The 26,126-nt window shown below is 50.8% G+C and overlaps 1 protein-coding gene and 1 long non-coding RNA gene across 2 annotated transcripts in view; one reads left to right on the top strand and one right to left on the bottom strand.

The window, feature by feature from the left end:
* The window catches only part of HOMER2 (homer scaffold protein 2), a 615,401-nt gene that overhangs the window by 92,566 nt on the left and 496,709 nt on the right, over nucleotides 1-26,126 (bottom strand). The window lies entirely within an intron of this gene.
* LOC132668623 (uncharacterized) lies at nucleotides 13,556-19,096 on the top strand. The gene is made up of 3 exons (XR_013556469.2): nucleotides 13,556-13,821; nucleotides 17,593-17,673; nucleotides 18,708-19,096. It is a non-coding gene; the product is annotated as an uncharacterized LOC132668623 (long non-coding RNA).

Raw genomic sequence — 26,126 nt, 5'->3', positions numbered from 1 at the left:
GGTTGAGGGGGGAGTAAAGAAACAAGCATATGAAGTAGGGTCACCATCTCAAATCTACCCTCACCTCTTCTGGGACCACAACTTTACCTGCTAACTCCCCAAGTCTCCTCAGGGTGCACCCCACCCCCTGTAATTCATACTGTGGTCAGTAATTTTCTCAATGACAAATCTGATCATATCACTCTTCTTAAAATCCTTCACTGGCTTCCTTTTCACTGTCCTTGGAATAAAGACCAAGACACTAAACATGCCTAAAAGGCCCTGCCCCATTTTGCCTCTCCAGCCTTTTCTCTCTCATTATCCTTTCTGCCCTTAGCCAACTGGCCATCCTCTTTTCAGCCTCAGGACCTTTGCACATGCTATTATGGCCATCTGGGAAGATTTTCTCCTCTACTGTCTCTGTCGCCCCTAGTCAATTCCTACTCATTCTTCAGATCTCAGTTAAACTGTCACTTCTCTGTGGAAACTTTACTTAATGCCCTAGACAAACTGAACGCCCACCCTTTTTCTTTATTGCACTTATTTGTAATAAATATTTGTGAAATTATCAGTTTAATATCTGTTCTCCCAGGCACATCTGCAAACTCTATGAAGCCGTATCTTTTTGCTCATCGTTGTATCTCCAGTGCTCAGAGCTCTGCCTGAAAGTCCTCCATAAATACCTGTTGAATGAATGAATTAGCATAAGCCAGGCCGCAGACACACAAAATTTGCCAGAGTCTGTAAGCACAAGTGAGTCTGTTTAAAGCCAGGGCTGGTACTTGGTCCGGGAGGAAACGAATCTCTCACTCTATCACGAGCTGAATTCCAAAGATCGGCTGGGGGGGGGGGGGGTGATGAGGGGGATGGGGGTGAGGGTTGCCCTCAGCAGCGTCAAAGGGAGAAGTCAGCATAGGGGAATGAATGGCAGAGGTCAGCTTAGCTGGGGTCGGAGTATCAGAAGACAGATTCACGGCGCAGTGGAGCCAAGCAGTCTCCCAAATCCTGAAGAAGACGTTCTTTTTGTTCCGCTGATACGAAGGGCACACCCACATTACCCCGGGGAGATGCAGTGAGGCAAGACAGGTGGGGCTGGTGAATCACTTGGGCTGCTTCCCACAGACAGTGGGAAGCAGGGCACTGCTGGAGGTGTGAGCCCACGTGAGGCTAAACGCTCCATGAGTAGGGGCATCTGGGTGGCTCAGTTGGTTGAGGGTCCAACTCTTGAGCTCAGCTCAGGTCTTGATCTCAGTGTCATGAGTTCAAGCCCCGCATTGGGCATGGAACCTACTAAAATAAAATTAAAGATATAAATAAAGACCCCATGAGTAAAATGCCCATCCCTCTGGACAAAGGCCCTCGCTACAGGGTGAGGGGCGGGGGGGAAGAGGAAACGTGTGGATCAGACAAGATCTGGAAACAGCTGCCCCTCCTTTCCACCAGCTTTGAGCAGCCACCCCGTGGGGACCTGCGAGGAGTGCCTTCCCCCCTCTCCTTCAGCCCCCAACTCCAGGCCCAGATTGGATGCTGCCTCTTGGGAACCTTCTGAGGTCACCAGAGCCGTGTGTAAACTTCCTGGGGTGGCCCCCAGCAGGAGCACTTTGTCATTGTGGGATCTGCCCGAGCGTGGGGCCCCTCAGGGTCCCTACCAGTGCCTCCTGCTTCATCAGAATCAATAGTCACCCCTTTTCTGTGAAAAATCTCCCAGCAACGTGCTCTGTGCAGCCCCAGTTGTCGAGGAAAAGGACTGAACAAGTCTCTTCAGCAAGAGGCCTGATGTGAAGAAGGGGGGAGAGAGACTCCTTGCCGGCTGGAGGCTGAGACGAGGCCAGGAGATTTGAGTGTCCTTTTAGGCTGAGCACGAGGAGCCAGTGAGGGGGCACGAGACTCCAGCCCCAGGCAGAGGCGTGGGCCTTGGAGAGGAGAAGAGGGTCTAGGGAAGAAAACCGATGGCGGCTGAGGTTCCATTCTGCTCAGAGAAGCAAGGACACCTACCGAACACGCACGAGCGAGGGAAGGTGCGGGGAAGCCAGCTGTGGAACGGGAGCCTTGGGAGAGTCAAAGGGTCCAGAGTCAGTGGATCCAGAGTTGGGAGCGGGCGGCGCGGAGATGCCCCCGGAAGTCTGGGAAACCAAACCTTGACCGGCACACACTCGGGCACCCGGGACTCCCGCCAGTCCGTGTGGCAGCAGAGGCTTCCAGAATCTGACCACCAGGCACGGACAGTCCGTCCGAGGAGGTTTTGCACTCTCACCAGGGCAGATGAGACAAGCGTGGGTGGCTCACCAGACAGCTATAGGTGCAGAGGGCTGAGGAAGTAAGGAAACACACCCTTCCTCTGTGTTGCCTACAAATCCCCCCCAGCTGCCTTGGCAGAAGAGCACTTTGCACCCTCTGAGCCCGAGAGGGTGACGTTCCACGGCTCTGGCCTCCCGTCTGTCAGGTGCCAGCTCCTGGAGAGATGGCTGGCTGTGGGCTGGGGCAGGGGAAATACGAGATGTGCTAGAACGTGTTGGTGCACCAGGAAGTAAGGAAGGCTCAAAAAACAAAAGGATGGAGGCATGTTAGAGGGACACAGGAAAGAGCTTCCGATGGCCAGAGTTGGAACGATTTGAACAATAAAATAAACGACCCTGTATAGGATTATAACGCAACCTAAGAAATGAATATACATGAGTCCATATTTAAAGAAATTGTTCAATAAGTGGAAAAGAGGCAAATCCTCTGTACAGAAGAATTCCAAATAAGATATGGAGATACTTCCCTTCCAAGAGGTAGAGTTCAACACCCCCCACTCCCCCACTCCCTGAGAGTAGGTCTTAGTGATTTGCCTCTAAAGAATAGAGTATGGGGGTGGGCGCCTGGGTGGCTCAGTCGGTTAAGTATCTGACTCTTGACTTCAGCTCCTGTCATGATCTCAGTTGGTGAGTTTGAGCCCTGCGTTGGGGCTCTGGGCTGTCACCTGCTTGGGATTCGTTCTCTCTCCCTATCTCTCTGCTCCTCCCCTGTTCATGATCTCTCTCTCTCTCTCTCTCTCTCTCTCTCTCTCTCTCAAAATAGATAAGTAAATTTTAAACAAACAGGAATAAAGTATGGACAGGGGAAAATGGTAACTTTACAGCGGAGAAACCACTTTCTTGACCAAGTGGTGCAGGTTAACATCACCGGTGATGAGCCACTTGGGTATCACGTGCCCTCTGATGGGGTGTTGAGGAGGCGTGTACTTCCCCTGTGTGACGTTTCTTCCCCTAAACCCATCGCCCCAGTCGGATCATGAGAAACACACCAGACAAATCCACAACGAGGAACATTCTACATAATACCTGACCAGTGCTCCTCCATCAAGTTCATGATAAAGACTGGGAGACTGTCACAGAGCAGAGGAGACCCAGGAGACAAGACGACTGAATGCATACGAGATCCTAGATTCGGTCCTGGAAGAGAAAGAAGAAAAACTAAAATCTGGAGTTCGGTTACTGACAAGGCACTCGTCGGTTCCTCGTGGCACACGCCCCGTGGCGACGTAAGACCCTGACAACGGGGGACACTCAGGTGAGAGGCACCCAAGGACCTCGGCACTGTCTTTGCCGCTTTTCTGTAAATCTAAAACTGGTCCAGAATAAAAACGTTTATTGAAAAAGAAAGCAGCCCTGGGAGTCTCCCGTAGACCAGAGCCTGCGTGCCGTCTCGCCACCGGCCGTGCGTGAGAGGTGCGCAAGCAGAGCTCATAAAATGGAAACACGACTTCTGTATATGTATGGAAGTTACACAGAACAATTCTTACCCCCTCACCTGCAAAGCGTTCACCGTTTTCCCTTCTGTTCTATTTTGAAAAGCAGCGCTGTTCACAACCGACCACACTGATTTCAAAAACCTGCAATCTATATATATTTCTCTTTCAACAGCAAGATTAGGTTTACTGTGTACATGTATATGGTGCTATATATTGCTGATGCAGGGACCTCAAACATTTTGTTTTCTTCTGACCATGAAAGGTCAGCTCTTGACGTAGGAAACAAATGTTTCATTAAAGCCATTAATTAAATGGATATCTGTCAGGTGTTACACAGCCACTAGATTATGTTCGTGGAGACCATATAGTAACATAGAAAAACACGTATTCTTTCTGCAAATACTGATCACCTACCGTGTCTCTGATGCTGAGCTGGACATGAGGGAGAAAGTAAGCGCTCAGCAAAAGAGACACAGTCCTTCTGTCGCGGAACTAGAACATCGAGTGGAAGACATATGACAAATAATCACACAACATAAGCTGTGATCTGTGTGAATAAAAGAGTCCTAATTTAGGTTGAGAAGCGTGGGTAGGAATGGCCTCTTTGGAGGGGCACTGACCAGGGATGGCGTGGGAGCAAGAGGTCCCAGGCAGAGGAGCGTCAAAGGCGCTGAGGTGGACAAGACCCAGGAAGTTCCCCGGTGCCGCAAGGTCAGCGAGGTTAGGATGGTGTGAGTTTCATGAGGCACGAGATGAGCTGGGAGACGAGCACCGGGCACGGAGGCCTGGCTAAGGATTTGGGATTTGCCCAAATGCACTGGCAGGTGGGGAATGCTAGGATCCGGTTTACATTTGTTTTCTTTAATTTTTTTTAAATGTTTACTTAGTTTTGAGAGACAGAGTGTGAGCAGGGGAGGGGCAGAGAGAGAGAGGGAGACACAGAATCCAAAGCAGGGTCCAGGCTCCGAACTGTCAGCACAGAGCCCGATGTGGGGCTCGAACTCACAGACCGTGAGATCATGACCTGAGCCGAAGTCGGACACTCAACCGACTGAGTCACCCAGGCGCCCCTGGTGTATATTATTTTAAAAATCACTCTGGTTACTGGGAGGAGAGATAAGAAGGGGGCAAGAGTAAAAATACGGAGACTGGTTAAGAGGCTCTCACACAAAGCCCAGACAAAAGGTCAGGGCAGAGGTGAAGGAAGGTGAGTTACAGATCAGACATGTATTTGGAGGTAGGCTCAGGAGGACTTGGTGAGGGACTGGGTGTAGATTTTGATATAAAGTTAAGTACAGTAATCTATGTTCCCATACTCACTGTGTTGGGACTCTGGTTAGGCGAAAGCTATTTGTGTGTATGGAGAAGGCCTGGAGGTACAGAAAATGAAAAGTCTGGTTCACGGGGCAGCAGAAGGAATATGGGGTAAAAACACAACATCGGAGTCAGACAGACCCGGGCTGCGTCCCGGCTCTGTCGCTGACCATCTCTGTGCTGGTGGGCAAGCTCCAACCTCTCTGTTGACTCCCTTGTAAGGGTAGATCTTAGCTTGCTCCCTGAATCTTCAGAATCAAGTCTTTTGAAAGCCTAAATGAGATACTACATGTAAAGTGCTTAGCTCAGCCCCTGGAATAGTACCTTCTTAATACATTGTAAGTACCATTATATTGACTGGCTATCATGGTGGAACCGGGGAGAAATTTTCATTCTTTATTGTCACTGAATTAATACTGCTATAATGCTATTTATATAGTCAACACACTAAAATTTACAATTGGTTTGGGGATTCTGAAACTGTATGGAAACAGCTCACGCATTTCCTGCCCGGTAACACTTTGCAACCCTGTGTCCCAAACTCCCCATAGCTTCAGGATTCTTCTGCAGGGCACCTGAGGGTCAGAGAAGACTACAGGCTATCTCTTTGAGATGACACCAGATGGACGTGGGACCACCGGGCCCAGACCCTTGTTTCCAGTCGAGCCGAGGACCTGCCCTTAGGAAGGCGAGCTGGAACTGATTGCCAGCAGTCCCATCCAGGGCCTTCCTAAGTCTGTCCGTCCTAGCCGCTGCTGGGGATTCTGAAAGCATTCATTCAATCACTGAACCTTAACTGAGCACCTATTCCAAGCCAGGCTGTGTCCTCAGACAACCTAATAAGCAAACTATAGTGTAACAGAGGTATAAATAAAGTTCATGAAATACGGACTTTGCCTGGCTTCAGCTTCAAAAGAGAGACATCACAGCTGGATCTTAAAGGATGTATGGGAGAGAAGGCCAGTTCCTGCAAATAGACCAGCACAAGAGCGTGACTCACATGGGAATGACAGCAATGTCCATGTGGTTGGCTCAGTAGTGTGTGGTAGGAAGTGGCCAGGCATGAGAGGGAGGTTGGGACCACACTGGGGAAGATCTTAGGGACACATTAAGGAGTTTGAACTTGATTCTGAAGGCCGCGGGAAGCAAATCCAAGTTCTGAAGCATGATCAGATTAGCATCTTAGATGCTCTGGCAGCAGTGGGGAGAATGGGCTAGAGAAGCAGAGATTAAGGGCCGAATTTTGTTAGGATCCAAGTTGGGCGGGTTCAGCCGAGGCTGGGGAAGGAGGGGAGGTGTGTGTATCAGCCTCCAGTAAGGGATAGGAGCCCGAAACAAGAGACCACGGAGCGCTTGCGGGTCTGGGCGGAGGGCCGGTCATCCAACAGCCCAACAGCCTTGAGGAGAGGCCGGACCTCCCTGGCTGCCTCCCAGCAGAGTTCAGCCACGAGAGGCACAGCTGGAAATGACCCGCTGGGCAGCCCAGCCAGCTGCAAGCGCCCCACGGCTGTCCAGGCTGTGCTGCCTCGCTGCCAGGGGCCAGCACCCTGTCACCTTACTGTCCTTGGGGATGAATCCGCAAGTGAGTCTCCCCGTAAGAGTGATCTTCAAAAAAAAAGAAGAGAGTGGCCTTCAAGGGCGGGATCCCTCCCGGGTCTTCCTTGCTCTGACTGTGCTCTGTTCTTAGATAAGCTCTCTTCCCAGCTCTGGTCCCACATGCATATATAGCAAGAAATTAGTAAATTCCCCAACAATTCAAGCCATAGTCCCAGAATTGAGCTGCAAAAAAAAAAAAAAAAAAAAAGAATGGAAATATATGTTGCAAACTGGTCGTTCTCAACCTTGCCGGAAGATTAAAATCACCTAGAGAGCCTTGACAAAAGGCCAACGCCAGTGCCCCACCTCCAGAGAGGATGATTTAATCGGCCTGGGTGGTGCCCAGGCATCGGTAATCCTGTCAACTCCCCAGGTGATCCCACCGTGCAGCCAAGGCTGGGAACCACTGCTCTGAGCCTCAGGTGCCCGAAGAGGGCGTAGATACGTGGCACACAGAGCCCCGGGGTGCGGGAACTGGGTCACTGGTTGGGCTTTCTTGAGACTTAGGGCTCCAGAGGGGAACTAAGAAACCCAAGGAGTTTGTGGGGCTCAGCGCCTGCTCTGAGCACAGGACAGAAGGAATGAATCCCGAAGACCACAGCTGCCCCGTGGAGCCTCTGACAGCCTGACGGGCGCCCGTTTGTACATCCAGGAGAGCTGGGGTGGGCAGGCTCAGACAGGTGGGGCCAGCCTTCAGAGCTGACTCAACAAGACAGGGTGAGTTGAGAAGGTTTCTAACTGGAGACATCATGCAGATGGCGATGGCTCTCAAGGGCACATGGAAGCCCGGAGGGAAGCGGGCAGCAGAGAGGAGAGAGGGTCGGGGCAATTTTGGACCCGGTGAGAAGCAGGATGCTGCAGGCAGGGAGCAAGGAAGGGGGACTCGAGAGCCGAACCCAGAGGACCCCAGGAGGAGCACACTGAGCCGGTGGGGCAGAGCTGGGGCTGAGGACGGCAGGTGGCATCACCAGGGGAGGGAGGGGAGCCTGGAGGCTGAAAAGAGTGGCCCTGAGCACCCAGGGGCCACCTGTTCTAGATGTGGACCGACCCCCCCCCCCACCTTTAGCTTGATTTAGCTGAGTCTAGTATCTTAAAATTCTTTTGTGGGGGGCACCTGGCTGGCTCCGTTAGTTAAGCGTCCAGCTCTTGGTTGGGCTCAGGTCATGATCTCGTGATTTCAGCCCCGTGTTGGGCTCTGTGCTGCCAGCGCGGAGCCTGCTTGGGATTCTCCCTCTTTCTCTCTCTGCTCCTTCCCCACTCACGCTTGCTGGCACTCGCTCTCTCAAATAAATAAATAAACTTAAAAAAAAAAAAAACCTTTCGGGGTGCCTGGGCGGCTCACTTGGTTAAGCATCTGACTTCAGTTCAGGTCATGATCTCACGGTTCGCGGGTTCGAGCCCTGTTCTGTGCCGGCAGCTCAGAGCCTGGAGCCTGCTTCAGATTCTGTGTCTCCCTCTCTCTCTGCCCCTCCACCGCTTGCATTCTCTCTCTTACTCTCTCTCAAAAATAGATAAACCTTAAAAAAAAACAAATATCTTCAGTTTTTTTAAAAAAGAAACGCTTTAGTAGAAAATGAAGAACAAAACAAAAACAAACAAAAAGCAAAATCCTACAAAATAGAAACGAGTGAGTTTTTAATCCATTTCAGTGTAGCAAATAGATACCGAACGCCTACTACGCGCCAGACTAGCCGCAGATGGCTCGGCTGGCATGGCAGCTTATCAGACACCCAGCCCCACTCCTAGTCCCCCCCCCCACCCCAGCCCCCTCGGGGAGGCCACAGCGGCCCTGGGTCCCAGCACCTCTGCCTCCAATAAAGCTCGGCTCACCCACCGGTTGTTCTAAGTGAGGCCCCCCCCTGCAAATCCGGGGTCCTCCTGGCAAGTAACACTGTTCCTGAAAGCCACCTGTTTCTCATCAGCTGCCCGGCGGGTTTTGGCTCTGGGTTCCAGAAAGCCCTCGCCTGGGCTGGGCTCCCCAGCGGGAGCTGGCTTCTACGCCAGGCCCCACCTCCGGCTCTTTCCCATGCGGCTCAGGGCAGAGAAGTATGAGCCGGCAGTTGGTGCAGAAATGAGTGAGAACCCCTCTTCTGGCCATTTCTAACCATCTCTCCAACAGCTCGGCCCCCGGGGGGAGGGGGAGGCCCCAGCGTTTCCTTCCCCTAAGTCAGCACTGTAATACCAAAGAGTTAGCAGAAAATCCCTTGCAATCAAGACCATGCCTCTCTACCCACTAGAAGCAAGAAGTGTCAGGGTCATTCCTCACTCTGTCACTCACCGCAAACACGTCCCTCACCCAGCCTGGGGGGGGGGGGGGGGGTGGTGTGCGGGCTGCCTCCTCACAGACGCTCCCCTTTAAAAGTTTGCCTTCTATTCCCCTCTTTCACCTGTGCTGTCCCCCAGGATCGTGATTCTATCCCTCCTTCAAAACCAGCACGAAAGCTGTCTGTTTGGCTCCACTTCTGTACATTTGCTGGTTTATTGCTTTGTAAATGCCTTTTTTGGTGGCTCTTGGGTATATTGTCCCTTGAACAGGTTGGGGCTTTTTTTTTTCTTCCCGAATTGTGGCCAAATATATGTAACATAACATCTGTTTTAATCACGTTTAGGTGTACAGCTTCGGTGAAATTAAGCACATCCACAAGGTCGTACGACCATCACCGCTAACCATCTCTAGAACTTTTTTGTTACTCCAACTCCAAACAAGTTTTTCGATGCCCGGCGAGTAGGGACATGTTTAATTGACTTATTCCTCGTTCTACATATAATATGTGATCTATAAATACTCTTGGCTAACTAGAACAGACAAGAGGTTTAATATAAAAGGCCCCAAATAGGCCCCAATAGCTTATCAAGCCATCTTTTCTAAAAAATTGTTTAATGTTTTATTTATTCTTGTGAGAGAGAGACAGAGCACGAGCAGAGGAGGGGCAGAGAGAGAGGGAGACACAGAATCCGAAGCAGGCTCCGGGCTCTGAGCTGTCAGCACGAAGCCCGATGCAGGGCTTGAACTCACGAACTGTGGGATCATGACCTGAGCTGAAGTCACGTGCTTGACTGACCGAGCCACCCAGGTGCCCCAAACCACCTCTTCTAAAATTACTTCTTGGGGCACCTGGATGGCTCAGTCGATTAAGTGTCCGACTCTTGTTTCAACTCAGGTCATGGTCTCGAGGTCTGTGAGTTTGAGTCCCACATTGGGCTCTGAGCTAACAGCATGGAGCCTGCTTGGGATTCTCTGTCCCCCCCCCCCCCACCTCTCTGCCCCTCCCCGGCTTGCTCTCTCTCTCATAAATAAATTAAAAAAAATTTTAATAAATATGGGGCGCCTGGGTGGTTCAGTCAGTTAAGCATCCAACTTCAGCTCAGGTCATGATCTTGCAGTTTGTGAGTTCGAGCCCCACGTCGGGCTCTGTGCTGACAGCTGGGAGCCTGGAGCCTGCTTGGGATTCTGGGTCTCCCTCTCTCGCTCTGCCCCTCCCCTGCTCATGCTCTGTCTCTCTCTGTCTCTCAATAATAAATAAATGTTAAAAAAATTTTTTTTTTTAATTTTAATAAGTAAAATTACTTCTTACTAAGACAAGAAGGGGAAGACTGACTCCCAAAGAGGTAGAAAACATATAGAAGTTTATTCTAGATGAGTCCCTACATTAAGCTATGACCTGGCCCTGGCCAACGGTCTATGTGTCCAAGACCTCCGAAGAAGATGAGGAGGAGGAGGAAAGACCCTGTCCTCTCTTCTGAGACAGCCAACAAAAGCACCTGGAGGGATGGACAAGCCCATTATTCCTGAGACTCCTTGAACAAAGAAAAGAGTGTTTCCCCAAACTTGGCTCATCACAGAGATCACTCAGAGCATCCATTAAAGAGATCGAATCAGTACTTCTGGGGTGGGGTCTGGGAATCTGCATATTTAATAGTGCCTGGCATGATTCTTATGAAAGACAAATTTGGGAAGAATGAACTAGAATATTCCATCAGCAAGGTGGGGCCAGCCTAGCCGCCTGGGGCCGTGAAGGTAAAGGCTCCCAGCCAGACTTACTTTATGCTCCCAAGAGCTATTCAGAGCTGTAGGCTGCTTTCCAGAACCTTCCCAGGGCTGCTAGTCCCCAAGACTCCCGTGGGCCTGGTGCTTCTAAACGCTCGGGCCTTCCTCTTCCGACATCCTATACGCAGGGCCCATACGCCACCTCTCATTTCTTCCTCTGTGCCGAGGCCTTGCACGATCCCAAGTTCTGGCAGCTCCGTCCTCTGGCTTGGTTCCCCATAGTTGAGGGAGGACAATGAGACCTAGTCCTAATTTAGAACAAAAGAGCCAGGTGGTCATGGCCAGGTGTTAATTAGGGACTGACTACAGACAGCTGGTGACATCACAGTCCACCTTTAGCTCCAGCTGGGTCATCGCATGGAAAGAAGTCGGAAAGCTCGTATCTACCAAATCTGAGGTCAGTGTTTACAGAGGGAGACATTGGACACCAACCATATCGTCACAGCTGAAATTTCACCTCGGGGCCCTCCTGACACACGCCCGCCGGACCAAGCCTGGGAGGCTCCTTCACATTGGAGTGGCTCCGGTGGGCCTCCTGGCCCACGAGCATCACAGAGACAGGACCACCCTCTCCCACAACCACTCCTGGGTACAGTGAGTCAGAGCGGGTTAGGGCACAACAGGCTAGAAATTCAGAGGTGTCTTCCTGTTAATGAAGCCCAGAAGGTTTTGTTTTCATTACAACAAATTTTCCCTCTCTCTGCCCCTCTGCTGCCCACTCATAAATGAATAAATGTTAAAAAAATGTAAACAAAGAAGTTACAAGGAAGCTATTTCAGAAATTTTGTGTTTATCTTCACTCCAGAAAGTTTACACAAAGCGGCGTTTCGGTGTTTCCGTGGAACGTCAACAGGTGTGATGCAGGAGAAGTTTCCGTTCTCCACAGGTTTGGACTAAACTGAGTGAAATAGATTTCTTTACTAGTCCTTTTTTTTTTTTTTTTAAGGAAGCTTTAATATGTCAGTATAGACAGGAAACTCCCAAGACATAAATGCAATGGACTGTATTTTCTAAATAAAATTGATTTATTAACAATGAAACCTTAAGTAAGTTTTCCAGAGGCCACGTTTTGGCAAATACTGAAATAGAGAATGCTATTACCCAGGGCCAAGGTGACTTATAAGAAATAAGCCCTTGCGATTTTGTTCGCTCTCTGGTGAATATCTCCTCCCTCTGTTGCATCCCTCTCTGTAACCACAAAATTCACTTCTTGGGGTTAAGCAATAGAGCACAGTAAAGTGAGTGGGCTGGCTGGGGTCTTACCTGGGCTTCCCCACTTACCAGCCTTAGGCGTGTTAACTAACTTCCTAATGCCTCAACTTTGCCGTCTGTAAAAGGGGCAGCACTGGTTCTTGAAGGTGGTGGCGAGGAACAGACAAAGCCTGAGCTATTACTGTCAAGCCACAGAGCCAGTCTCCTGAGGGGAGATCTTCTTGCCCACTTCTGGGCTCGATGGTCCCGCAGATAAACTAGTGGTCACTTCGGAAGGGGCGGCACACCAGGACGGAGGGGCAAACGCAAGGGTGAGAATTAACTGAAGAGGAGTTGTAGCTAAAAACCCAGAGCATCTGAGACGCAATACAGAGGTACAGGCCAGGACCACAGGGCCTGGGATGGGAGGGGAAGGATCCCTAAAACGTGCAAAAAGAGGAAAAGAATCAAGTCAACCTTGAGACAGGGCGTATAGAAATATGTACTTACACGGGTCAATACGTGCATTATAAACACACACAAAAAAGAGAAAAAACGTAGAGGAGAAAAAAGAAAAGTGTCAAACCTCAAAATGTCTTTTAGGACGGCACCAGCTGTATCCATCACCCCGCTCTCAGGAGGCTGATGACCTGGAGAGCTCTCTGGCCACACAGGGGGGTGAAGGTCACTGAGGAGTCACAGGAGGACAGGGCCATCCAGAGTGGCACTAAGCAAAGACAGGGAAATATGGAGATAGAGCAGCTCGCCCCCAACTGGGCCCTTACCCACAATTCACTTGCCCCCCCCCACCCCTTACCCACAACTCACTTGCCCCCCTTCTCCAACCCTGGTCCTTACCCACAATTCACTTGCCATCCCCACCCCACCTCGGCCCTTACCCACAATTCACTTGCCACCACCACCCCTCCCCCCCCCCCCCCCGGCCCTTACCCACAATTCACTTGCCCTCCCCCCCCACCCCCTGCTCTTACCCACAATTCACTTGCCAACCCCCCCCACCCCGGCCCTTACCCACAATTCACTTGCCCTCCTCTCCAACCCCGGCCCTTACCCACAATTCACTTGCCCTCGCCGCCACCCCGGACCTTACCCACAATTCACTTGCCACCCCCACCCCCCCGTCGCCCTTACCCACAATTCATTTGACCCCCTTCCAACCCCTGCCCTTACCCACAATTCACTTGCCCCCCGCCCCCACCCAACCCCCAGCCCTTACCCACAACTCACTTGCCCCCTTTCTCCAACCCCGGTCCTTACCCACAATTCACTTGCCCTCCCCCCCACCCCCCCGAACCTCGGCCCTTACCCACAATTCACTTGCTACCACCCCCTGCCCCGCCACCCTTACCCACAATTCACTTGCCCTCCCCCCCACCCCCTGGCTCTTAGCCACAATTCACTTGCCCCCCCCCCCCCCCCCCGCTACAACCCCGGTCCTTACCCACAATTCACTTGCCACCACCGCCGCCCCTCCCCCCCGCCCCTCCGGCCCCCCCCCCCCCCCTCCGCCGCCCTTACCAACAATTCATTTGCCCCTCCTTCCAACCCTGGCCCTTACTCACAATTCACTTGCCCCCACCCCCCACACCCGGCTCTTACCTACAATTCACTTGCCAACCCCCCCACCCCGGCCCTTACCCACAATTCACTTGCTCCCCCCTCCAACCCCGGCCCTTACCCACAATTCACTTGCTGTGGGTTCAGTCACCTACAGCCGACGCGGGTTTCCCGGCGCGGATGGTCGTCCTCCTGACGCCTCCTCAGAGGGTCACTCGCAGCCTAACGCCACGTTAGTCACGTGCCCGCTCCAGTGCCCTCATGTCACCTCCTCACGTGGCGCTTTATCACCTCGCATCCTCCCAGGAGGAAGCACACGACAGAGAGAGGGCACAGTCACATAACCTGTGTTTCAGTCCTGTCGCAATCACTCTGTTTTACCGTGAGTTACCGCTTTGACCTCCTGCGGGACCCGGTGTATACATTAGGCGTTAGCAGAAAGCACACGGTATATATGGGTTCTTGCTTTCAGTGTCCGCTGGGGGCTGGAAACCCCCCAGATGAGGAGCGGGGCGGCCGCTGTATAATAACCGAGAGGGAGACTGGAGAGGTCTTGCTGGTGAGTTCCAGCACTACGCTGGGGCTCTCAAATTAGCCTTTCTTTTTCTTTCTTTCTTTCTTTTTTTTTTTTTTAATTGATTTATTTTGAGAGAGAGGGAGGGAGAGAGAATCCCAAGCAGTTTCTGCACCATTAGTGCAGAGCCTGATGCGGGGCTCGAACTCACGAAACCGTGAGATCAAAACTGGAGCTGAAACCAAGAGTCGGACGCTTAACCCACTGAGCCGCCCAGGCACCCCTCAAATTAGGATTTCAGTCACCCCACTGGCGTTGCAGGACGGACAGCCACTGCGGCACAGTGACGTGGGCCACGCAGGCACACCGGTTCCTCAGAAAACATTTGAGCGGGAATAGCATCCTGTGCGACTTCAGAGAAGAAACTTGGACTTCCTCAAACCTCATTATGGCTGAGAATGAGCTCACCAGGTCGGTCCTGGCAAAAGCAGCTTGGTCTCTTTAAAACCACGCAACGCAACGAGGCAACTCTAGAAAGGATACTTGTGAGGCAATCTGGGAAATTTCAACACTGCCCTTTGATGATACTAAGGAATAGCCTGATTTTTTAGACATGCTGATGCGTTGTAAGTAAGTTTTTGAGAAGGAATCCTTGGCTGTTAGAGATGCCAACAGCTGCAACCGGCTTCAAACAATCTAGGGATGCAGAGAAGAGGGTCAGTGTAGACATAGAGTTGGACTGGCCATGACTTGCTAATTGCTCAAGCTGGGGGGTGAGTGGGGCTCACTCCACCGTTCTGCTTTGGTATGTGTTTGGAATTTCTCGTTAAAACCTCCGCAAAGCCGGGGCACCCGGCTGGCTCAGCAGGTGGAGCTTGAGACTCCCGATCTTGGGTCATGGGTTTGAGCCCAAATTTGGGGTAGAGATTGCTTAAAAAACCTTTTTTTTTTTTTTTTTTAATTTTGTTTTCAACGTGTTTTATTTATTTTTGGGACAGAGAGAGACAGAGCATGAACGGGGGAGGGGCAGAGAGAGAGGGAGACACAGAATCGGAAACAGGCTCCAGGCTCCGAGCCATCAGCCCAGAGCCTGACGCGGGGCTCGAACTCACGGACCGCGAGATCGTGACCTGGCTGAAGTCGGATGCTTAACCGACTGTGCCACCCTTAAAAAAACCTTTTTTAAGCCAGGGTGCCTGGGTGGCTCAGTCGGTTGAGCGTCCGACTTTGGCTCAGATCATGATCTCGCCGTCTGTGAGTTCGAGCCCCGTGTTGGGCTCTGTGCTGACAGTTCGGAGCCTGGATCCTGCCTCGGATTCTGTCTTCCTCTCTCTCCGCCCCTCCCCCACTCATGCTCTGTCTCTCTCACTCTCAAAAATGAATAAATGTTAAAAAAAATTTTTTTTTAACTTTTTTAAGGGGCGCCTGGGTGGCTCAGACAGTTGAGCATCCAACTCTTGATTTTGGCTCAGATCATGATCTCACGATCCATGAGATCAAGCCCCATGTTGGGCTCTATGCTGACAGTGTGGAGCCTGCTTGCTCTCTCTCTCTCTCTCTCTCTCTCTCAAAATAAATAAATAAACATTAAAAAAATAAAACTGCATGGGCACCTGGGTGGCTCAGTCAGTTAAGCATCAGACTTCGGCTCAGGTCATGATCTCAGGGTTCATGAGTTTGAGCCCCTCATGGAGCTGCCTGCTTCACATCTGCTGTGTCCCTCTCTCCCTCTGCCCCTCCCCCACTTGCATGGCACTCTCTTTCTCTCTTAAAAGCAAATAAACATTAAAAAAAAAAACGGCTGAGACATCTCATTACACAGAGAGGTCATCTAATGTAAGTCTGTAAATATAAAAGACATTTTATTCATTCATTCACTCATTCAAAAATATAATTACATATAATATATATAATTATATATCTATAAGTATGGTAAAATTCATTTAATGTAAAATTCACCATTTTAACCATTTTATAGTATGCATTATGTCAATTATAGCTCAAAAAAAAAAAGTGTAGGGGCCCCTGGGTGGCTCAGTCGGTTGAGCAACTGACTGACTCTTGATTTCAGCTCAGATCATGATCCCAGGGTGCTGGGATCAAGCCCCACATTGGGCTCTGCACTAACAGCTCGGAGACTGCTTGGGATTCTCTCTCTCTCCCTCTCTTTCTGCCGCTCACCTGCTCACACTGTCTCTGTCTCTCTCTCTCTCAGAATAAATACACTTAAAAAAATAAAATTCAGAAAGCACACAAGAGTTTGCAGTGAAAAGCTTCCCTTCGACCTCTCTGCCCCAGTGGCACACGGCTTCCTCTCCAGAGGCATCTGTTTCCCACACACCCTTCCAGAGGTTAAACCTCCCCTCCCCCCTGGTTCACCAGAATGGTACCATTTTGTACACACCGCTTTGCAGCTGGCCTTTCCCCCATCACTTACCTTGGGTTCATTCTGTAACAGAACACAAACAGCTCCTTCCCTTTTTCCCAGCTGCATAGTACTCCACACGGTCAGGCTGCTTAACACCCTGCGGTAAGTGCTTCGGGGTTCTGGAAACTCTTTTCCCAGCCAGCTCAGAGTCTAAAAAGCACTTTCTTTTGATAAGGGGGCAATAAAGACAAACCAGAGGCTTCTGCCTCGAGGCCGACCATCATCGGAGCTATCTTCGCAGACGGGCCCTCGGAAGGGCAAAGGCAGCTAACCTGGAGGGTTCTCCAGGGGATCTGCCAGGTGTTGCTGGTGAAGGTGGCAGGGAATTGCTGGCCATCTTAGCCTCTAGGACATAATTGATCATGTCACCTGTGTCCTCCCTTCTTTCCTGATTAGAAAAGAAAGGACTTCTTGGGGAAATTGAGAAGTGCATGCAGAAGCAGAAATTTACCCAGAGTTGTTTGTAAGCATTTAAAAAAATTTTTTGTTAATGCTTATTTTTGAGACAGAGAGAGACAGAGCATGAACGGGGGAGGGTCAGAGAGAGAGGGAGACACAGAATCCGAAGCAGGCTCCATCCAGGCTTGGAGCTGTCAACACAGAGCCCGATGTGGGGCTTGAACTCACAGATGGTGAGGTCATGACCTGAGCTGAAGTCGGACGCTCAACCGACTGAGCCACCCAGGCGCCCCTGTAAGCATTTTTAATAGCTGCTTAAAACTGAATTGTACTGGGAGGTGCCTGGGTGGCTCAGTCAGTTGGGTGTCCAACGCTGATCACAGCCCAGGTCGTGGTCTTGAGGTACGTGGGATGGGGCCCCACATTGGGCTCTATGCTGAGAGCACAGAGCCTGCTTGGGATTCTCTCTCTTTCTCTGCCCTTGTCTCACTTGCACTCTTTCTCTCTCCGTCTCTCTCAAATAAATAAACTTAATAAAAAACTGAATTGCATTGGGGTGCCTGGGTGGCTCAGTCATTTAAGCATCCAACTCTTGATTTTGGCTCAGGTCATGATCTCACGGTTCGTAGGTCTGAGCCCCACATCAGGCTCTACACTGAGCTGAGGCTGGTTGAGATTCTCTCCTTTCTTGGCTCTCTGCCCCTCCCCCACTCGTCCTCTCCCCCCCCCCAAAATAAATAAACTTTAAAACTGTATTGCATTGAAACACTGTAACTTACTAACTTATCTCTGCTTTCACTTCTGCATCTTAGAGATCCAGGAACTAAAGCCACATCAGATGTTTCTTTTAAGGAGCTAGAGGAACATCTAAGTCCATGCACCAAATGAGACAGGTAAGACACTTGGCACCAGGTATGAATATTTGAAAAATTATCTCTACGAAACAGAAACCGTATTAATGAATAATCTCGGGGATGAAGAGAAGACCAGTGGCTGATAATGAAGGCTTCGGGGATTCCAACAGTTACTGGATAGTAAGCTAAGAACCCTGCATATTAAATAGAGGAACATTTATTTAAATAGAATAGAAGCCCTGTCTCCTCAGTAACTACAGGAGACGCCTGCCAACCTAGGCACTAAACGTTTGCTGGGTTGGACGGAGCGCGCGGCCGGAGGGAGAGGCACCTGGGATGCGGGAAGAGAATTCGTGGACGGCATACGTGTTGGGGCAGGGGCTGCAGCGCGCAGGTGGTAGTGGAATCCACAGGAACAGTCACAACTCGTGCGAAGAGTGTGGAGGATGAGGAGAGGTCAAGGGCAGAGTCCCGGGCACGCTGGCGGCCGAGAGTGTGGGGAGTGTCACGGTAGCCCGAGGCTCTGAGCACGGCCTCGTCAACAACCCCACCCCAGAAACTCTTCCTGCCCGACCCGGGGTGGACAGTGCTGGCAGGAGGGCTTGGGGACCTTTAGGGATGTCTGGATCAGCAGGGGACTTGGGAGGGGAGAGCAGAGGAGAAGGGTTTTAGGGCCTAAAAAGAGGTCCCTATCACCAGGGACCTGAAAAATGCACAGAACTCTTCCTTCCCTAACAATACAGTTTCCCCTGAAAATGGACCTAATAATAGGCCTCACACTACTACCACGGCTAAATTGGACTCCACTGACTCACAAGTCTTTTTATGTCTTCAGTTCCGATCCCTGCTTCCCATACAACTCGGTAAATGACAACACCGTTGTTCTTTCGCCGAAGAATCTATTTCAGGGATGGGCAGTGGATGGTCTCCGGCTGTGTGCTATTATTACCTGCGGCGTAGCGGGGCCTTTTATAGCATTCGTTTCAAACATAAAGGAAAAGGGGAAATGCAAAATGAAGTGGAGTGCTGTCTTGCAAGGCAAATCTCCTGAGATGAATGTCTTTCTCCCGAAGTCCCCGGTGTCAGGGAAACACCGGACGAGACGGCCACTCCATAAATCTTGCCGCACGGTGTTTGCGCGCATCCTCGTGGGTTAGAAGCAGCATTCGACCGAGAGAGTCTGTTGAGTGAAACATCACCAGCTCCCGTTTGACCAAAAATGGCTACAGATAAACAAGTCTCATCCCTGGCAGGATGCGGCTCCGTCTGGCAAATGTTTATCAAGCGCCAGCTGTGTTCCAGGGATGCGGAGGCGGAGAGCCACGGTCCGTGGCCCCTGGTAGCCCCCGGGCACGCCGGGAAAGGACACTCTGGGTCATCGATGGGAAGGAGGCAGTGCCTTCGCAAAGAACGTGTATTGTTCACTGTCAGTTAATAAACTAGCATCTGGTTTACTCAGAAACCGGTGTGGGGTGTGCTAGCTGACACAGCTTGGTTGGCAGAAGCCAATACTCAATAGCAAGCAACTCTGATCTCTGGATGTTTTCAGCTGAGGCCTGGATCGTGCCGCAGGTGCAGGTCATTAAAAATCCCTGGGGGGGGGGGAGGGGCGGGAGGGGCAGGTAGAAGAGGCTCAGGGTCTCCTTCCTGCCGGCAGGGTGCTTGGTGCTTGGTGCTAACACTGTTATTCCCTCAGTCCTGAACCAGGTGAGGGAACAGGTGGTGGCCAAGGGCAGGGGATGGAGGGAGTGGGTGGAGGTGGAGACAGACAGACAGACAGGCAGACACACACACACACACACACACACACACACACACACACACAGAGGGAGGTGGACAGATGTTGTTGGGGAGGCACAGACACTAAGGGTGTCTTTTTTTTTTTTTTACTGTGACACCCTTTTCAAATTTTAGTCATTGTGGCACTGAGAATGTCTTACCCTGACATTTCTCTTTGGATGTGACAACTCTTACAGTGGAGAATTTATTTAAATATTCAAATGGATTTTAAAGGATTCCTGGAAGAAGCTATGGCTCTTAGTATTATTAATCTCTGACTCTGCTGAAGTCAGTTCGCTCCTGGACCAGGAACTCAAAACCCTCCCTCTCTGTGGACAGAGGGGCGGGGGGAACCAGCCATTGCTGCCAGAGCCATTATTCCTATCACGATTGTCATCTCTCCGAGGGGACACATCCGGAGGCAGATGACTCAAGGTTGGATGTTTGAACGCTGAGATCCCAAGTATTTACTCCTGCCCCTAACATTTTCCGGGCCCCAATCTTCTGTGCTCTGTGGTCCTAAACGCTGGGCTTTCACTCGAGTGCTTGCCATCTGTTCAAGCAAACCCAAAGCCGCTGTTCTTTCTTCTCTCCTGGGTAAGTTACGCACCATAAAATGAACCCGTCGTATTTGTATGGTCCAGGATTTTTAGCAAAGTTATGGACCTGTGCAACCACCACCACTATCCAGCCTTCAGACGTTTCCATGGACCCCCTAAAAGCTCCTTCATTGTCACCTGTAGTCTGTCTCTCTCTCCCACCCAAACCCCACAATCACTGATCTGCTTTCTGTCTCTATCAGAGCTTCTTTTTAGAACACAGTTTTGGTTGTGACCATCCATAAATACTTCTACATGAAGCTGGGGTGGTCCTCTGGGTAAGAATACAAATTGCATTCCTCAATTAAAAAAAGATTAAAAAAATATTTATTTATGTTTGAGAGAGAAACTGTGAGGGGGGAGGGGCACTCAACCAACTGAGCCACCCAGGCACCCCTGCACTCCTCAATTTTTTACAACAGAATGTAACCTTACGCCTGTGTGTCTGTCGTTGGCCATGACCAGACCTGCCCAAGGAAAGCAGCGCAGTGGACATGAACGGAAAATTGTTAGGCCTTGCAGTATAGGAGCAGGGAGAGGGAGATTGCTGTGAATTCTAGCACACACGACAGGAAGTTCAAGGCCTAGGATGTGGCTGTCGGGCCCAAGTTACATGGCTTTCCTCCGAGTAGCAGACAGACAGCTTTACGTGGAGGTACAAGTTGTTTCTGGGTGATAAGCAGTAAACGCGGTTCTATAGGTATTGGACCCGGCGGACATCTCACTTTGCGTGGGCTCGCAAGACACACCTCGGTGAGATATGGAAGAGGCAGGCATCGGAGAACTTCCTGGGGGCGCCTGGGTGACTCAGTCGGCTAAGTGTTCGACTTCCACTCAGGTCATGATCTCACGGTTTGTGAGTTTGAGCCCCGCTCTGTGCTGACAGCTCAGAGCCTGGAGCCTGCTTTGGATTCTGTGCTCCCTCTCTCTCTGCCTCTCCCCTGCTCACGATCTCTCTCTCTCTCTCTCTCTCTCTCAAAAATAAACATTAAAAATTAAAAACACACAAAAAAAAGAGCTTCCTGATTCCTTTCCTCATTTGTACCTCTTGCATTGCTTTCCTCCTGCTTCAGAAATAAGCCAAAGCCAGATGCCTGGTGGCTCAGTCGGTTGAGCGTCTGACTCTTGATTTCAGCTCAGGTCATGATCTCACGGTTCATGACATTGAACCCGATGTCAGGCTCCACGTTGATCGTGGAGACTGCTCATGCTCTCTCTCTCTCAAAGAGAAAAAACAAACCAACCAAAGTAAAAGTAACTATGAACCATGTCTCCGCTGTCACGCGACACCCGACAGACTCTGCGTTCCGGCTCGAGCAGTGTCTCACATGAACGCACACGGCATTTGCTTCACTCACTGCCACAAACATCTGGATGCTCCTTTCTCAACCACAGAGGGCAATCTCGACTGGCCTGTCATACAGCTCGTTTCTCAAAACTCCAGAGCAGATGTCTCGTTCCTTAGCTTCTCTGGTGCCCCTTCCCTGGGAAGGAGAGGGTGGGTTCCAATCTCGCTTGCCCTGATGCTTGTGCAAACTTGGGCAAGTTACCCGTCATCTCCAAGCCTTGTTTGGACAAGTCAGGTATCTGCCTCGGTGGGTTATCCTGAGGATAAAAGAAAATAATGTAGGTACAGAGCACTGCCCGCTGCCTGGCATGTAGTCCGTGCTCAGTAAACAGCAATGGTAGTGGTGTTTCGACATGACTGGTTTCACAAGCCTGTCGCCCAATGTTTGCATCACAACGTGTCCCTGCTCAAACCAGGAGGTCAGAATGTTTCACTTCGGTTTGGGAAACAGTGAGGGAGTCGAGGGGGCACTAACATTTCTTAATCCTTATCATCTCCGCGGTGGAAAATATCAATCGTTATCATCTCATTTTAGAAATAAGGACACTGAGCCTCGTTCTCGGCGACAGTTGCTCAGGTTGGCCTGCATGGGAAGCCGGTGCCCCTCCCACCTAAAAGTGCTCAAGATCTCAGGGCGCCTGGGTGGCTCAGGCAGGTAAGCGTCAGACTCTTGATTTCAGCTCAAGTCATGATCTCACAGTTCGTGAGTTCGAGCCCGGTGTCAGTCTCTGCACTGACAGCTCAGAGCCTGCTTGGAATTCTCTCTCCCTCTGTCTGTCCCTCCCCTGCTCACTCTCTCTAAATAAATAAACATTAGGGAAAAAAAAGTTACAGCAAAAAAAAAAAAAAAAAAAGCTAAATATCCCTGCAGAGCAAAAGCTCTCCAGTCACCTGTTGGGGGGGGGGGGGGTGGGGAGGCAGACTCTCACCTGCCTGGAGGGAGAACAGAGTCAACTCTCAACAACGTCTAACTGGAATTTGCTGAAGTCGAAGAGAAACACGCGTTTTCCCAAGTCGGCAGAGGTCACAACTCACATTCCAAATATGACAGGGATGATGTTACACGACGGGTCTGGGGGGGCGGGGGGGTGTCTTGGGACAGAGGGTGGTAAAGAGCTCTGCAAGTTGGCCTGAAGGAAATGGAGAAGCATTGGGAGTCTTGCTCCGAAGAATATTCAACAAAGAGTAGCCTGTCTCCATCCTCCACACCCAAAATGCATGGTGCATGTGTGTGTATGTGTGTGTCCACGTGTTTGAGCACTTGCTGGAGATCCGCCACCTTCCCTAAATGTGTTCGGGTTAATTTCACTTGCTCTGAGTTTTCCCTCATCCTAAAGCCAGTCTACACTTAGGTGTCTGGCTGGAAGCATCTTTCCCTGCACTGCAATCGGGTTCCCTTGTGCTGTTGTCCATCACGTGTTTGCCACGACATGACCATCTTCTGCTCGACTCTTCGACGAGATCCCAAGACTGTGTTCGGCATTTTTTCACTTCTCTCCATTCCCCCCAACATTTAACCCAGAAATATGCTGGAAATGGATAGATGCTTATGGAGTGATAAAAAAATAAGCAAGGTCACAAATCCGAAGAAAGACTTTAGATCTGGGTTTTTGGTTTTTTTTTCCTAGAGTTCTATCTCAACAGAAATCACATGTTAAATAAATGACTAAACTTTGTGTTAGAGTTCACAAAAAACGAGCAAATTAAAGTGAAATGCCAAAGGGGCGGGGGAAGTAACTTTCGCTACAGAGAAATAATGAACTTTCGGGTCATGTCTAGCCAATGGGGGCTCAGTCACAGGGAAGCTGTCAAACACCTTTCGGAGAAGCTCTCGAGGCACACGTATCACTGGGGGAGCGCGCGGAGGCCGGCACCGGGCGCAGCCGGGCGCCTGTGACCACGTGCACGTGCTGTTTTGCTGATGTTCCCGATCCCGTTGGAGGGTTCACCTTCCTTCTGACTCACTGTCTTAAATGTTTCCCTTTGTATCTGCCAACTGTTGGAATCGGTGTTTCAACTGTTCTGACCATCTGCTGGGAGAAAACTTCCAGATTATGTCACAGTTTTCGGAACCTCAAATCACACAGTTTTGGAGTTGGAGGACTTACGAATCAGCAAGCCTAACTCCTTCACTTGCGGGCTCACAAATGCTTCTGCCCCGCCTTGAGTGTCGGCCCCGGTGCCGGGTGCTGGGGAGGCAGAGATGGCTCATGAGGTCCTGGGGCTCCCGGCACCTACACTCCAGCAGGGAAATCAGATTCTACAAGGTGACACAGGTGCCCCGATAAAGGGGTGTCCGAGGGACACATACGCTGTGCACAGGAGGGGGGCGGAGACTTTATACATGGTTGAGTGTTTACTGAGCAGGGGAGAATGTAAGTGGGAAAAGATTAGTCAAATATAAAACTGGAGAGGAAGGTGGGGGCCGGATCAGTAAACATTTACTGAGCACCAATGACGTATCAGGTCACCAGACTGTATGCCAATTGCCAAAGATGTGAAAGCGACAGCTTTGCCCTCAAGGGATTTATAATTTAGCCAGTAGTGACTATATACATTAAAGATATACAGGAAGGGATCATCGGCTCTCCTTGGAGGCGGGGACAGAGAGGGGTGTATTGCGGAAGGTACCCGAGGATGCCGTCTCGGGCTAAGGCTTCCCAGGTGGACCAGAGCGGGGAGGGCATTGTAAACGGAAGGAACAGCAAGTGTCCAACACAACACGAAGTCTTTCAGGAACCTGAAACAGTGCGATATGGTCACGCATTTAGCTCACTTGGGGACAGTGGCAGGGGATGAGGTTGGACAGACAGGAGAGACAGACAGGGCAGACAGGACAGAGTGAACTCTTACCCTGGAACTCCACACTCAGCAGCTTCGAGTGTGCCCTGGAAGTAATTAGGAACCTGTGAGCGGTGAATCGATCAGGTTTCTGTTTTGGAAAGAACCTACTGTGGGGCACTCAGTCGGTTAAGTGTCTGACACTCCATTTCGGCTCAGGTCACGATCTCATGGTTTGTGGGATTGAGCCCTGCATTGGGTTCTGTGTTATCAGCTTGGATTCTCTCTCTCTCTGCCCCTCTCCTATTCTCTCTCTCTCTCAAAACAAATAAACTTAAAAAAATAGAAAGGACCTACTCTTCGCTGGCTGGTACACAAGAATTGGTTATACCGTTATCAATTCTTTTCTGTATGTTTCATAATAACTACGGAAGAACACCCACTAGCAGGGTGGACAAGTGTCTGATGTCTGACGGGGAGCAAAGACGGGTACAGGGACCAGTTAGAGGCTATCGCCTGGTCTATGTGGGAAGGGATGAGAGTCAGAACCAGTGGCAGTAGTCTCTCAGTTTGAAGAGCTGGTCAGGAACTGAGGTCCCCTGGACATGGGGGGGGGGCGGAGACTGGGTGTGGGGGAAAAGTCCAGGGTGACCACCAGCTTCCGGTGTGGGTAACTGGGAAGGACGCATTCTCCAGAAATGGAGACTGAGGTGGATGAGCAGGTCCAGGAAGAAAGATGAACTCACGTGTAGACGTGTGCTGGAGATGCAGGTCAGATAAGCAGATAGAAATTTCCAGTAGGCAGGAGTATTTATGAGTCTAGAGCTCAGGTAAAGTAAAGTAGGAAGCAGAGAGGAAACAGCGACCTGGGGCCAAGGAGGATCCTGAGAAACTTGGAAACGAGGGGAGAGAAGGTGTAAGGGAGGAGGGAGAGGAAAGCGTCAGAAGCTGCACAGATACTGAATAAAGTGAAGTCACTGCCTTTGGCCCCAGCTCAACTCTGTCCCAGTGAACTTTGCCAGAGTGGTTTCAGTGGCCCGTCTGGAGACAGAAAAGGGGGGCGATGTACTACTGCAGGTGTGGAGGGCTCTCTGTCAGGGACTCACCGTGTGGGGAAAGGGGATCCGAGATGTTCAGAGGACACAGGATTGAGGACAGGGTTCGGTGAGACCTAGAAACTTGAGCAAATTTACGTGGTGGGGGCGGGGGCAGGAGGAGCCGGTAAAGGGGGGCAGCTGACAACAGAGAAGACAGAAGGAGTGACTGCAGGAGCATGGACCGGAAGAGCAGGCTGTGCACTGACCAAAGACACAGCAGCAGCAAGATACTGGCAGACAAGAGGTGGGAAGGGTCAGAAAGTGGTCACACCACAGTTACGGGATTGGGACATCGAGGGAATTGAGGCTGAAGCCTCAACTTCACCTGTGAAATGAGAAACGAGGTGAGGAAGGTAAGGCCCAGAGAGGTGATAACTTGCATGACAACCGCTAGTTTGCCAACTGTCCCCGGGACACTGAAGGCAGGGAGGGACCAAAGAAAGAGGCAGGCCGCTCCAGACTGGTGGGTGGTGGGTTCGAGAAACACAGGAACTTACATTTGAGGCTTATCTTGGGCGGCTGCAAGACAAGCAGATTTCCACACCGCCTGCCAGAATCTTCAGGACAGACGGTCTCAACACCTTGCTCTCTCAAGGCTGCATCCTTGAAAACAGCTTGGGCTGCGGGAAGGCCGGCAGGACGTACATGACCCGGCTGGGGAAGAGGCGAGGGGCCTCCGATGGCTCCGGTACCGCCCAAGAGGCAGCTGGCGGTCACAACCTGTCTACCACCTCCTCCAACAATAACCCACGGGGAGTAAGATTTTAACTCAAGTGTCTTGACTCCTTGCCTGGTGCTCTGTTCCCTATGTTATACTCACTTAGGTTGAAGACACTTATGTCACTTGGAGATATGTTAAAATGGGGCTTTTTGGACTTTTCTCTTTTT

The sequence above is a fragment of the Panthera onca genome, chromosome B3 (genome assembly GCF_046562875.1).
Source record: "Panthera onca isolate mPanOnc1 chromosome B3, mPanOnc1 haplotype 2, whole genome shotgun sequence".
NCBI classification, from domain to species: domain Eukaryota; kingdom Metazoa; phylum Chordata; class Mammalia; order Carnivora; family Felidae; genus Panthera; species Panthera onca.
The sequence above is the reverse complement of the archived record's forward strand: the minus strand, read 5'-3'. Positions and strand labels throughout refer to the sequence as shown.